Below are 14,394 nucleotides of genomic sequence, written 5' to 3' on the forward strand. Positions count from 1 at the left end.
GAGCGCCTGAAAGCTTGCGGACGTTGGCGACGAGCAGCAGGAGGTGCGCCGCCCCGTGACCGACGCCAGTGGCGGCTTTGCGGCCGTCAGAAGAGTGGCGCAGCATAGACGGCGCCGTCCGGCGGCCGCCCAAGCCACCGGAGGTCGCCGCGTGGTCTTCCACTCCCCAGTGCGTGCTGCCACCCTCGTTGTGAACCGCTGGGCACGGAGCACGCTCTCTGCCGCTGCCGTGCCAGTACGGCAACCCCGACGAAGACCGACGCCATTACGCCATGCCCGGCCGAGTTTAGCAGTGGAACGGGACCAGTAACTCCCACTGGTGCTGCCTGGCCACCTAAACCCTCTGCCAAGCCACTGCCTCGCCGTAATGTCTCGCCGGAGATTCCCCGTTCACGGCCGCCCCCTCGAGCCGCCTATAAATAGAGGCCCCGAGCTCCAGCTAGTACCCACACCAGCTCTGCACTCCACCATGACCCTGCCTAGCCACTGGAAGAGCCCCGAGGGAGTCTCCTTCCTCGACTCCGGCCGCCGCGACCCGCTACGGGTTCCAGCTCGATTCGCTCCCGTGCGTGCACCTCTGCCTCCCATCTCTTGCCAGTAGCTCTCTAGTGCATCCCTCCTTCTGACCCGCGCTTCAATTCGAAGTTTGCAGCACACCACCGGAGTTCCCCACCATCGCCCGAGCCGCCGTCCGCCGGAGAAAGTGTCGCCGTCGACATGGTGCTCCCCGACGCCCAAGTCCACCACCCACCGATGCGGAAGGGCACGCTGATACTCTTGGTACACTCCGATCTCCCTGACTCGCCGTGGTTCGACGCCGGCGACCTCCGCAGCCTTCGGGCGCCGGCGAGGTTTTTCAAACCTGACATGTGGACCCCCCACGTCAGCATCTCTTCTTTCCCCCCCGAAGCGTTTTCTATTGGCGCCTTCGGGCAGAGTACGTTTTCTCTGTGGGCTGGCGCGTTTCTATTCGAACCGTTTTCTGTTTTCTCAGTTTAGCCCCTCGAACTTCTCTGTTTTATTACAGATGAGTCCCTGGACAGAAACCCTTATAACTTTTTAATAAAAAGTGATTTTTGAGTGATTCTTTTTCTGACAGTCTTATAATTTTGTCTAGTTTTTTATGGGATTTATTTGGAAATTTTTTGGAACAACTTTTATGCACGCGTTGGTTTTCACGTTAGTATGCTTTCTCGCTATATCGTAGGTTCCGGAAGAGGTGACGGGGCCGCGAACTTCGCCGAGCTAGACTCCGACTTCTCCGAACCAGGCAAGCATGTTTGAACCTTTGATATGATAGGTGTTTTGCATGTTTGCGTGAAAGGTTGTGCATGGCATATGAGTATCGGTGAGTATCTCGTTGCTTGTGAGGCAACTACCCGTGTGTTCCAAAGCTACTGTGATCTCTAATGAGAGATGGCCTAGTCATGTGGTGACATGAAGGGCAGTAAGGTGGTACTGTTGTAGCATGCCAGCCTTACGTCATCCGATAAATTCCGATGTTAACGTGGACGGAGTCACGTTATCGTTCTTCCCCCTTCCGTGCTACCACATGTTTTCTGCCAGAATGCGGTTTAGTAAGTTGGTAACCTCTTTCCGTGTACACACCAAACAGAGGGGCCGAGATGATGGTTCCATGGCCCTGGATTAAAGCCAGTCATCCGGTCAGGGGGCATGGGTGTTTCCGGTTGGGACCGAGAGGGGGGCACCCCTTAGAGCGCGCGTATAGAAATTTGATCCCATGCTACGCGAGGTTGTAGCCTCCCCGTCTCAAGGTTTTTCTTGAATGTTGCCGAGGGTGATTCCTGGCTTCGGAATGTTGAATGGGTGTGTACTGGTTAGATGTGTTTCTTCCAAAACACCGTAAACGGAACTAGTCCCCGTGACTACTGAAATCCGTTGGCTGTGGTTAAAGTGCAAACTCTGCAGAGTCAAATCCTTCCGAGTCATCGTATCCAAGGTCAAGTATCGTGATCAGTGTGTCCATATCTATGTCAAGTCCTCGTGGTATTGTCCCCGGTAACCAAACTTGAGTGGTAAACTTGGTTAAAGATTTTTCCTAAGGATGGACTAACCCCTGTTATTTACCTCATACCTGATTATTCCTTTGTTATGATTTAGATTCTTGAGCTACTAAGATGTTAAGTTATGAAGCCCTTTATGTGATGTCGCTCAGACGTCCGACTGTGGCACTCTTGTTTATTTTACTCTTGATATAAGCCCTTTATGTGATGTCGCTCAGACGTCCGACTGGCACTCTTGTTACTTTACTCTTGATATAAGCCCTTTATGTGATGTCGCTCAGACGTCCGACTATGGCATATTGATTATTTACTTTTGATATAAGCCATTTATGCGATGTCGCTCTGACGTCCGACTGTGGCATGCACCATCTTTTATTTTCTATTATAAGCCCTTTATGTGGTGTCGCCCTGACGCCCGACTGCGGCATTATTACTCTTGCATTTTCCTCTTGAGGAGTCATTCAGACCCTCGTTTGGCACCCAGTATTTATTTTGGGATTTCGGGAGGACTACCGCCTGACTTCTCTTTTATTTTCCCACGCAGTATTATCTCTATGTATGAGTGCCCTTGTTAACCTGTTCAAATGCATCATGTTTACATTTGTTATATCTTATGTCCGAACTGTCTTGCGAGTACTTTCATAGTACTCACCTGGCTTGTTGATTTGGCCAGATGTTGACGAAGGCGACCTCTTGGATGAAGAGTTTAATAGTGAGTCCGACGCCTAGAGGAATCCCAGTCAGTCCCATGCGATCCTGGATATTAGTCACTTGTATTATATACGCTTCCGCCACCCGCAATAAACCTCCTCGAGCTTCACCCCGACACTCGAAGAGCTGTAGTTTGCAGGAGTCATATCACCCGCTCCGCTGTGATATTTCCACCACCGTTGTTATCGTGAGTTAGTAGTTATGCCACCCTATCCGCCGTTATGTTTTTCTGCGTACATGTAATAAATTGTTGAGCAGTCTCCGCTCAACCTTGTATTATATTCAGTACTCCTGGTATTTTTTCTGTGACCAAGATATTGTCTACCAGTGAGAAGGAATTCTTCTTTACTGGTCCGTAAAAGGGATTGGTCTCTCAATAAATCTTTTATTGAAAAACCGGTCGTGACATAGAACCATTAGGAGAACCAAGCAACACAACGTAGATCGCAAGCAAATATATGAGGAAGAGTAGATCACAAGCAAATATATGAGGAAGAAGACCCGGGGGCCGTAGGTTTCACTAGTGGCTTCTCTCGAGAAAATGGCAAACGGTGGGTAAAGAAATTATTCTTGGGCAATTGATAGAACCTCAAATAATTATGACGATATCCAGGCAATGATCATTACATAGGCATCACGTCCAAGATTAGTAGACCGACTCCTGCCTGCATCTACTACTATTACTCCACACATCGAGCGCTATCCAGCATGCATCTAGTGTATTAAGTTCATGGCAAAACGGAGTAATGCAATAAGAACGATGACATGATGTAGACAAGATCCGTTTATCTATTGGATAGATATAGATCCCGTCTTTTTATCCTTAGTAGAAACGATACATACGTGTCAGTTCCCTTTTCTGTCACTGGGATCAAGCACCGTAAGATCGAACCCACTACCGGGCACCTCTTCCCATTGCAAGATAAATAGATCAAGTTGTCCAAACGAAACCAAAATATTGAAGAAGTCATACGAGGCTATAAGAGATCATGCATATAAGAGATCAAAGAAACTCAAATAACTTTCATGGATATAAAAAGATATGACTGGTCATAAACTCAAAGTTCATCCGATCCCAACAAACATAGCACAAAAAGAGTTACATCATATGGATCTCCAAGAGACCATTGTATTGAGAATCAAGAGAGAGAGAGAGAGAGATGAAGCCATCTAGCTACTAACTACGGACCCGAAGGTCTACAAAGAACTACTCACGCATCATCAGAGAGGCACCAATGGAGGTGGTGAACCCCGTCCGAGATGGTGTCTAGATTGGATCTGGTGGTTTTGGACTCTGCGGCGGCTAGATGAATATTTTGTCGACTTCCCTAGGGTTTTTGGAATATTTGGGTATTTATAAAACAAAGAGGCGGTTCGAGGGGCACCCGAGGTGGGCACAACCCACCAGGGCGTGCATGGGCCTCCTGGAGTGCCCTGCTGGGTTGTCCCCTCCTCGGGACTCCCCCCAGGTGCTACCAGGGCCCAACTTGTTCCTTTTGGTCCATAAAATATCTTCGTAAAGTTTCGTGGCATTTGGACGCTGTTTGATATTGATTTTCTGCGATGTAAAAAACACGGAAAAACCAGGAACTGGCACTTGGCACATTTCAATAGGTTAGTACCAAAAATGATATAAAATGATTATTGAACATCCAAGATTGATAATATAACAGCATGGAACAATCAAAAATTATAGATACGTTGGAGACATATCAATTACTACCATGGGAGTTCCAAGAAATTCCTATAACACGCGACGCGCCCCAGCACCATGTTCCGGCATCGCCCTCCACACCCTCAGCGCGCAGGCCATTCAGCTCCGCCACCGATGTCTGTTCAATGCCACCAGGAGAACCCTGTGCGTCAACACCCCTGTCAACCTCGTGCGACTTTGTTCTCTCAGCTTGAAAGAGGGTCAGTTCAGAACTTTGAACGCCTAGAGGTTCAGTTCATAACTTGGCCTCGTGATACATTTGGTTTCTTTTCTTCAGCTCACACAACCTAAATAACAACTGATCATTTGTTAAATTTTGGGTTCAGCTTCACACTACGCAGGAGTGCATATTCTTCTGCTTGTAAGTTCTAATAATAGATGGGTGGTTTTGCTAATCAGTTCAAGCTCAAATAACAAAATTCCTCGTTGGATTGCATCGTTCTTATCTATTTTTTTTGCTTGATAGATATCAGCCACTACAAGTCCTTTTCTCCAGCCATGATAGAGATCCATTCAAATTAGTTGTTCTATGTTTACACATTCAGATATACTAGTTGATCTGCTGAAAGATACGATATGTGTACTGTTGATAATCTCAAACATGTTTTACTCAACTTTAGAGAACATGTAATATTGTTGTGCTGCTTTGCAATGTCTCCAGCAGTCCTACTTCTCCATGACAACAAGGACAACGTCGTCATGCATGCACGCTCTCCTTTCTTTCTCCTTCCGAGACGGTGAGGAGATCCAGCAGGCGGACGCCAGTGGGATCCGCAGGTCAGCCCCCATCTTCCACCTCCCCTACTCTCCTCTTCAGCAGGAGCAACACCATTAGGAGCTCGAAGTAAAACGAGGACAGCTGCAGCGATGCACCGTGCAGTTCGCCCGCTCCTGTCTGACAAGTTCCCACCGTGCATTTTTGTGTGTGTAGAAATTCGGCTAATCTACTTCGCGAATTTGGTCTACTTGTTGTAAATCTGTCAGTTCAAGACAAGTGCCTTCTGATGCTAGAAATTAGGTCCTTTGTGAATATTGCTTGTTTCAGAAAGAAATAGACTTTGTAATTGCATCACATGGTGTACTGATCAACATAAACATGGTGTACTGAACAAAACATACACATTCTATCTATTTAGCCGTGAGTAACACTTAAAAACCGTTTGATATGCACAACAACAAATTGAGTCTTTGATACAAGAATACACACACCCAATGCTACTGTGGATAGATAGATGGCCACCTCCTATCTGAATTAATTCAAAGTTCCCAACCCAATGTAAACTGCTCCTCATGCTTAACAAAAAAATCACTTATCTGGACTTAGGAATATACTACTTATTATCATGATCTATTGAAGCCAAGATCCGCTGCAGCATTCAAATCCCTTCAATTCACTTCTATCTCCCTTGATAAGTTTAGGGTGTATAATGGAAAAAACAAAAATATAATAGTTCAGTTCACTTCAACCAGTTGATATTGGATTATATTGGTTGATTGCAAAATACTTTGTTGTTTGCCCATCGCCGTGGCCCTGCTCCCTAACCAACACCGCCGGCCAACAACATGGCCCTACGCCCTGACCATCGCCACGGCCCCTCCTTCTCGCGCTGCCGCATCATGCACTCACCACGCCGTGTGTGGCATCCTCCCGGCAATGCAACCGCGCTGTGTCGCGGGCCAACTTTCCGACGTCACCCTCCACCGCCTCAGCGCATAGGCCGTTCGCCTCCGCCACCCCAGGTCGTACACCACTACGAAGAGAGCCCGTTCAACTACGTGATAGAGAATTTTTGTACTAGACTTAGTATTAGTTCGGTATGTAATCTATCGTCAGTCCATGAAAAATCATAGAATAGTTGGTGTGTGCGTAGAAATATCATCAGTGCAAGTTTCAAAATTCTGTAAGTTTAGATATATCACCTAAATAAGTAATGATTTGCAGCGAGTTTCTGCAAAATTTTGTAAAGTTTAGGTATATCACCTAAAGTATCGTCAGTGCAAGTTTGAAAATTCTATAAGTTTAGATATATCATAAAGAAAAATTGATGAGTCACCATCTCCTTTATATTCATGTTCTCTGTAGCACAGGTAGCAGTGGGACTGACTGGGAGTGGTCCCTGAACCATTTGATTAAACGCCATGGTTTCCAACAATGGTAATGCTACTAGAAAGTGTTAGAGGCCATGAAGCCTCTTGGCTTCTCCAATAAGTAGGTTTCGCTAGTCCTGAAGTGCCTCCTCAAGTTTCTGAGTACGCGATGCATCCTAGGCGGCCAAGTACGATGTGTTTTGTTCTGCACCCAGAAGCTTTGGAGGCGATATGTTGCCCTTAGCACTTTCTTAATAAATCCAGCAGTGCTGGTTCATATTGAACTTGAATTACCCATCTGCCATGGGGATGTACTGCCCTCAGTCCTCTCTCAACAAATCTAGCAGTGCAAGTTCTCTGGTGCACCAAGTATTGTCGACGGCGATGCCTGCTTATATATTCCTGCTTTCATGTATTAAACCTTACAGTCTGGTACTATTTCATGATAATATGTGAACTGAAAGAAAGGTTCAACTATTTGTTATTTTAGCTAAGTTTAATTTCTTATCCTAGTTTAGTTGAAATTCATAGAAAGTTTAGTTGAAATTCGTATTCTACTTCAATTCAATTTCTAAAATTTTGTTTAGTTCAATTCAGTTCGACAAATAGGAGCTCGAGTATTTCATCTGTGTATATCCACTAGCAAATATACATGTTACTACTCACAGAATTTCTGCAAAAATCCTGGAGATGAACTCCCTCACCAGAGTTTTGATGTTTTATATTGCTACATAAAAATCTAGAATTTTCACTGTCTACTAGTAGTTTGTCAGTTTGAATGCAGTAGCTCACTGTCTACTAACCTCTACGATTCTCTACTTAGTAGGTCACCTTTGCTAAGTTCTGCATGTCGAGCCCGTTGTTCCCCCAAGTTCATGAACTTGAATGTTTATCTTTTATTGCACTGTCTAAACTCAGATGAGGTGCATGTCCGCAAGTTTTCGTTTTTGTTATGTGACAGTTGATGCATGGGGATGTTGTAGCAGTTCAACAAAAAAAGGTTTACAAAATAGTTTGGACTCTGAGAGCTAAAATGTTCAAAGGAAAAAAATTAGTGTTATACATACCCAGGACTAGAACTCTTGGATGATTACATTAGATGACTTAATTAATTAACTATGTTTTCCAACCTCAGGTGCAACCTTGCCAGCAGCATGTTGGCGGTTCCTCTATTTCTCTTGTTGCTGCTCCAAGCCGCAACACCTCATGCCGTCATCATCTCTGCAGGGCCACCATTCCAACCTGTCCCCTGTCGCAGCCCCACCACTCATTGCCGATGCACTCCAACCCGAGGGCCTGATGCACTCCAACCCGAGGACCTCCATGATGGAGGCCACCTCACAGCCTAGCGACGAGGTAACTCATCTTCCTTGTGCGTCCTTCGCCCACTGTGCGCCCTGCTGCCCTCGACCTCCTTCCTCACAGGCATGCTATCCCAACTTTTATTTTGATTTTCAATTTAACTTGTGAGTTCTTTTCAGTGCATTATGCCTTAAATGTGCAGAGTCCTGAGGCAAAATGATACATTTTAGTTTGCTTTGCCGCAAGGGCATTGTTGAAACTTAACTTCTGTCTAAACCTATAACCATCCATTTCGAAAACAGATGCTACTTTACTTTGCATGGATCCTGAATCACATTTCACTAAAAATGTACTCCCTCCGTCCCAAAATTCTTGTCTTAGATTTGTCTAAATACGAATGTATCAATTCATGTTTTAGTATTATATACATCTATATCTAGACAAATCTAAGACAAGAATTTTGGGACGGTGTCAGTGTACAAAAGTAGGGGTCCTTTTTGTACCCCTTTACTTGTGCGCGGGCAGTCGCAGCCACACGCTTGCGGCCACGCTTGGCGGAGCAGAGGAAGCGAAGACACAAGACTACCAGAGCAGCGCCAAGCCGAAGGCGCGAGAAGCAGAGGGATAGGGTGGGCTTTCCCCGGTAAGAGCCTTGCCGGGGGAGCTTACATAGCCCCGGCAAGAGTCTTGCCGGGGCAACTTGACCAACACCAGCAGAGCAGCCACCCTTGAGCCTAAGAGTTCCGACACCGTCGACAACATTGGAACCAAGGCTCGGGAGGCGCCTGCATGGTGGCATGCAGATCTTTGTAAAGACCAAGAACATACAAGACTAGATGTGGACCAAAAGACGGAAATCCCTCATCAAGCTCCTTGCCGGGGACGCTCACGAGACCCCCCGGCAAGGCCCTTGCCGGGGACATCTGCGGGGCCGCAGCTAGGCCCCCACCTGCCAAGGCTCCACCGCCGTTTCAACACAGCAGTCAACCCACCAGCGAGGCAGGCACCTGCGTGGCGACGTGCAGCTTCCAGGCCAACTCAGCGAGCACCTGCGTGGTGGCATGCAGATCTTCGTGAAGACTCCGCCACCGCACCAACTCAGTAGTCAGTCAGCTAGCGCGGCGCTGCATGCCTAGTCAGCTTGGACGCGAGTCAGTGCGAAGCGAGGCAGCGATGGGCGAGACGAGCTTCCTTGCCGTCCCCGATAAAGTGAGGGGGGACATCGGCAGTGCATTAAATGCGTTTGTCCTACGGTACCAGGCGATAGACCTGTATACAGTACAAACTTTCCACCTCCTGTGTGCCACTGTGGTGACCCCTTTGGCTATAAAAGGAGGCCCGAGGCATACTAGAGAAGGATTCAGACTTTTTGGACCCTGCACGCTTTGTAGCTAGTCCAAGAACACCAGATAAACACAAACCAGCAGGAGTAGGGTATTACGCATCACTTCCGGCCCGAACCTGGATAAACTCCCCCGTGTTGATCTTCTAAACCCGCTCTTTGCACATCCCCGCGCCCGCCAACCGTAGAAGGGATTCCCTGTGATCCCATAGGCGTTGTTTCCACCGACATCTTTGGCGCGCTAGGTAGGGGGCGCAAGCTGTGAAAATCCGGTTTGTGAAGGAAATATGCCCTATAGGCTATAATAAAGTTATTATTTATTTCCTCATATCATGATAAATGTTTATTATTCATGCTAGAATTGTATTAACCGGAAACATGATACATGTGTGAATACATAGACAAACAGATTGTCACTAGTATGCCTCTACTTGACTAGCTCGTTGATCAAAGATGGTTATGTTTCCTAACCATAGACATGAGTTGTCATTTGATAAACGGGATCACATCATTAGGAGAATGATGTGATTGACTTGACCCATTTCGTCAGCTTAGCACTTGATCGTTTTAGTTTACTGCTATTGCTTTCTTCATGACTTATACATGTTCCTATGACTATGAGATTATGTAACTCCCGATTACCGGAGGAACACTTTGTGTGCTACCAAACATCACAACGTAACTGGGTGATTATAAAGGTCCTCTACAGGTGTCTCCGATGGTAATTGTTGAGTTGACATAGATCAAGATTAGGATTTGTCACTCCTATTGTCGGAGAGGTATCTCTGGCCCCACTCGGTAATGCACATCACTATAAGCCTTGCAAGCACTGTAACTAATGAGTTAGTTGGGACATGATGAATTATAGAACGAGTAAAGAGACTTGCCGGTAACGAGATTGAACTAGGTATTGATATACCGACGATCAAATCTCGGGCAAGTAACATACCTATGACAAAGGGAACAATGTATGCTGTTATGCGGTTTGACCGATAAAGATCTTTGGAGAATATGTGGGAGCCAATATGAACATCCAGGTTCCGCTATTGGTTATTGACCGGAGACGTGTCTCGGTCATGTCTACATAGTTCTGATACGTCCATTTTGCATCATGCTTTTATATTGATATTTATTGCATTATGGGCTGTTATTACACATTATGTCACAATACTTATGCCTATTCTCTCTTATTTTACAAGGTTTACATGAAGAGGGAGATTGCCGGCAGCTGGAATTCTGGGCTGGAAAAGGAGCAAATATTAGAGACCTATTCTGCACAACTCCAAAAGTCCTGAAACTCCACGGAAGTTATTTTGGAAATAATAAAAAATATTGAGCGGAAGAAATACCAGAGGGGGCCCACACCCTGGCCACGAGGGTGGGGGTGCGCCCTACCCCCCTGGGCACGCCCCTCTTCCTCGTGGGCCCCCTGGTGGCCCTCCGGTGCCCATCTTCTGCTATATGAAGTCTTTCGTCCGAAGAAAAATCATAAGCAAGCTTTCGGGACGAGACTCCGCCGCCACGAGGCGGAACCTTGGCGGAACCAATCTAGGGCTCCGACAGAGCTATTCTGCCGGGGACACTTCCCTTCGGGAGGGGGAAATCATCGCCATCACCAACACTCCTCTCATCGGGAGGGGGCCAATCTCCATCAACATCTTCACCAGCACATCTCCTCTCAAACCCTAGTTCATCTCTTGTATCCAATTCTTGTCTCTAAGTCTGGGAACACTAGTAGAAAACACATGAACCGGGACTAATGTGATCATTCGTCCCGGTTCGTGCGGCTAAGGCATTAGTCCCGGTTCACCTGGGCCCTTTAGTCCCGGTTGGTGCCACGAACCGGGACTAAAGGGTGCGATGCCCATTAGTCCCGGTTGGTGGCACCAACCAGGACTAAAGGTTTTAGACCTTTAGTCCCGGTTGGTGCCACCAACCGGTACTAATGGGATTTGAGGCATTAGTACCGGTTCATGGCACGAACCGGTACTAAAGGTCCCATTTTCAAAGTCTACCCCCCCCCCCTTGTGGACCGCCTTTTCAGTTTTAGAAAAAACAAAAGAAAATGATGGAAATGTCACAAAAATAAAATAAAATATGTTTCCCATGTGATATGTGGTCTAGTTGTTGGGAAAATTAACAAATATGAATTTCGACTTTATTTGCAAAATCTTTCTGGAATTTCTTAAAATGGGCATAACTTTTGCATACGAACTCGGATGAAAAAGTTTTTTATATGAAAAATCATCTACTCAAAAAGTTACATCCGAATTTAACCGGGGGACCCCGTTAAACATTTTCAAAATCCTCAAAAACCTAACAGAAAAAAGTTACGGGGCTTTTAAGATTTGGAGAGGCAAAAAATGCAAAAAATTCAAACTGTGGTCAAACAATGGTCAAACTAATTATTCTAGAATATTAGTGTTACTAGATAATTATTTCAGTTTTTTTGAATTTTGGTCAAATCTGGTCAAACTGTGGTCAAACAATGGTCAAACTAATTATTCCAGAAATATTAGTGTTACTAAAGAATTATTGTTTTTTAAAATAATAGTTTCAAACTCAAACAGTGAAATGTGTCACTTCATGCTCAAGCTAAATTCCTGAGGGTTAATAGGATTGACATCTTACTATTGTCAGGAAAACAACATGTGCAGACTTGGAAACGAGGGAGAATAGAACCCGGAAGTTAAGTGTGCTCAGGCTGGAGTAGTGAGAGGATGGGTGACCGTCCGGAGAGTTAGATGATTTGGAATGATGAGGGGTGATTAGAGATTAGAGGATAAATTGAGCAGTGATGAGGGGTGGTGATTAGAGATTAGAGGTTAAAATAATTCAGAAATTTGAAAATCAAAAAAAAATTCAAAAACAATTTCGCAAATCATAAAATTTCCTTTAGTCCCGGTTGGTGTTACCAACCGGGACTAAAGGTGGAGCTCCACATGGCCGCGCCCTTTAGTCGCGGTTCGTGTAAGAACCGGGACTAAAGGGGGGAGGCATTAGTAACGACCCTTTAGTCCCGGTTCAAAAACCGGGACTAAAGGCCCTTACCAACCGGGACAAAAGCCCCCTTTTCTACTAGTGGATTGGTACCTGTAGGTTGCTAGTAGTGTTGATTACTCCTTGTAGTTGATGCTAGTTGGTTTATTTTTTGGAAGATCATATGTTCAGATCCTATATGCATATTAATACTCCTCTGATTATGAACATGAATATGCTTTGTGAGTAGTTACATTTGTTCCTGAGGACATGGGAGAAGTCTTACTATTAGTAGTCATGTGAATTTGGTATTCGTTCGATATTTTGATGAGATGTATGTTGTCTCTCCTCTAGTGGTGTTATGTGAACGTCGACTACATGACACTTCACCATTATTTGGGCCTAGAGGAAGGCATTGGGAAGTAATAAGTAGATGATGGGTTGCTAGAGTGACAGAAGCTTAAACCCTAGTTTATGTGTTGCTTCGTAAGGGGCTGATTTGGATCCATATGTTTCATGCTATGGTTAGGTTTACCTTAATACTTCTTTTGTAGTTGCGGATGCTTGCAATAGGGGTTAATCATAAGTGGGATGCTTGTCCAAGTAAGGACAGCACCCAAGCACCGGTCCACCCACATATCAAATTATCAAAGTACCGAACACGAATCATATGACCGTGATGAAAAATAGCTTGACGATAATTCCCATGTGTCCTCGGGAGCGCTTTGCTCTATATAAGAGTTTGTCCAGGCTTGTCCTTTGCTACAAAAAGGATTGGGCCTAGAGGAAGGCATTGGGAAGTAATAAGTAGATGATGGGTTGCTAGAGTGACAGAAGCTTAAACCCTAGTTTATGTGTTGCTTCGTAAGGGGCTGATTTGGATCCATATGTTTCATGCTATGGTTAGGTTTACCTTAATACTTCTTTTGTAGTTGCGGATGCTTGCAATAGGGGTTAATCATAAGTGGGATGCTTGTCCAAGTAAGGACAGCACCCAAGCACCGGTCCACCCACATATCAAATTATCAAAGTACCGAACACGAATCATATGACCGTGATGAAAAATAGCTTGACGATAATTCCCATGTGTCCTCGGGAGCGCTTTGCTCTATATAAGAGTTTGTCCAGGCTTGTCCTTTGCTACAAAAAGGATTGGGCCACCTTGCTGCACTTTATTTACTTTTGTTACTTGTTGCTCGTTACAAATTATCTTATCACAAAACTATCTGTTACCTATAATTTCAGTGCTTGCAGAGAATACCTTGTTGGAAACCGCTTATCATTTCCTTCTGCTCCTCATTGGGTTCGACACTCTTACTTATTGAAAGGACTACGATAGATCCCCTATACTTGTGGGTCATCAAGACTCTTTTCTCGCGCCGTTGCCGGGGAGTGAAGCGCCTTTGGTAGGTGGAATTTGGTAAGGAAAAATGAATATAGTGTGCTAAAATTTACTGTCACTTGTTACTATGGAAAGTAATCCTCTGAGGGGTTTGTTCGGGGTATCTTCACCCCGACCAGTAGAGCAAAGATTTGCTCCTCAACCTACTGAACCTACTGAAAATGAAAATGTCTACTTTTAAATTCCTTCGGGTATGGTAGAAAAATTGTTATTTAATCCTTTTGCAGGAGATGGAACATTACATCCTGATGAGCAGCTAATCTATGTGGATGAGGTTTGTGGATTATTTAAGCTTGCAGGTATGCCCGATGATGTTATTAAGAAGAAGGTCTTCCCTTTATCTTTGAAGGGAGATGCATTGACGTGGTATAGGCTATGTGATGATATGGGATCATGGAACTACAAACGATTGAAATTGGAATTTCATCAGAAGTTTTATCCGATGCATCTTGTTCATCGTGATCGTAATTATATATATAATTTTTGGCCTCGCGAAGGAGAAAGCATCGCTCAAGCTTGGGGGAGGCTTAAATCAATGTTATATTCATGCCCCAATCATGAGCTCTCAAGAGAAATGATTATTCAAAATTTGTATGCTCGGCTTTCTGATAACAATCGCACCATGCTCGATACTTCTTGTGTTGGCTCTTTTATGATGAAGACTATTGAATTCAAATGGGATTTATTGGAAAGAATTAAACGCAACACTGAAGATTGGGACCTCGACAAAGGTAAAGAGTCAGGTATGACACCTAAGTTTGATTGTGTTAAATCTTTTATGAGTACCGATGTTTTCCGTAAATTTAGCACTAAATATGGACTTGACTCTGAG

General features: G+C 45.0%; 1 long non-coding RNA gene across 1 annotated transcript in view; it reads left to right on the plus strand.

Annotated features, from left to right (window-relative positions):
* The first annotated feature begins 7,835 nt into the window (after positions 1–7,835).
* Positions 7,836–14,394, plus strand: part of LOC141041466 (uncharacterized) — a 41,663-nt gene continuing 35,104 nt past the window's right edge. Inside the window, exon 1 of the long non-coding RNA XR_012201566.1 lies at positions 7,836–7,893. This is a non-coding gene — a long non-coding RNA (uncharacterized lncRNA). The remainder of the gene's footprint in view (positions 7,894–14,394) is intronic.

The sequence above is a fragment of the Aegilops tauschii genome, chromosome 1 (genome assembly GCF_002575655.3).
Source record: "Aegilops tauschii subsp. strangulata cultivar AL8/78 chromosome 1, Aet v6.0, whole genome shotgun sequence".
Classification (NCBI taxonomy): domain Eukaryota; kingdom Viridiplantae; phylum Streptophyta; class Magnoliopsida; order Poales; family Poaceae; genus Aegilops; species Aegilops tauschii.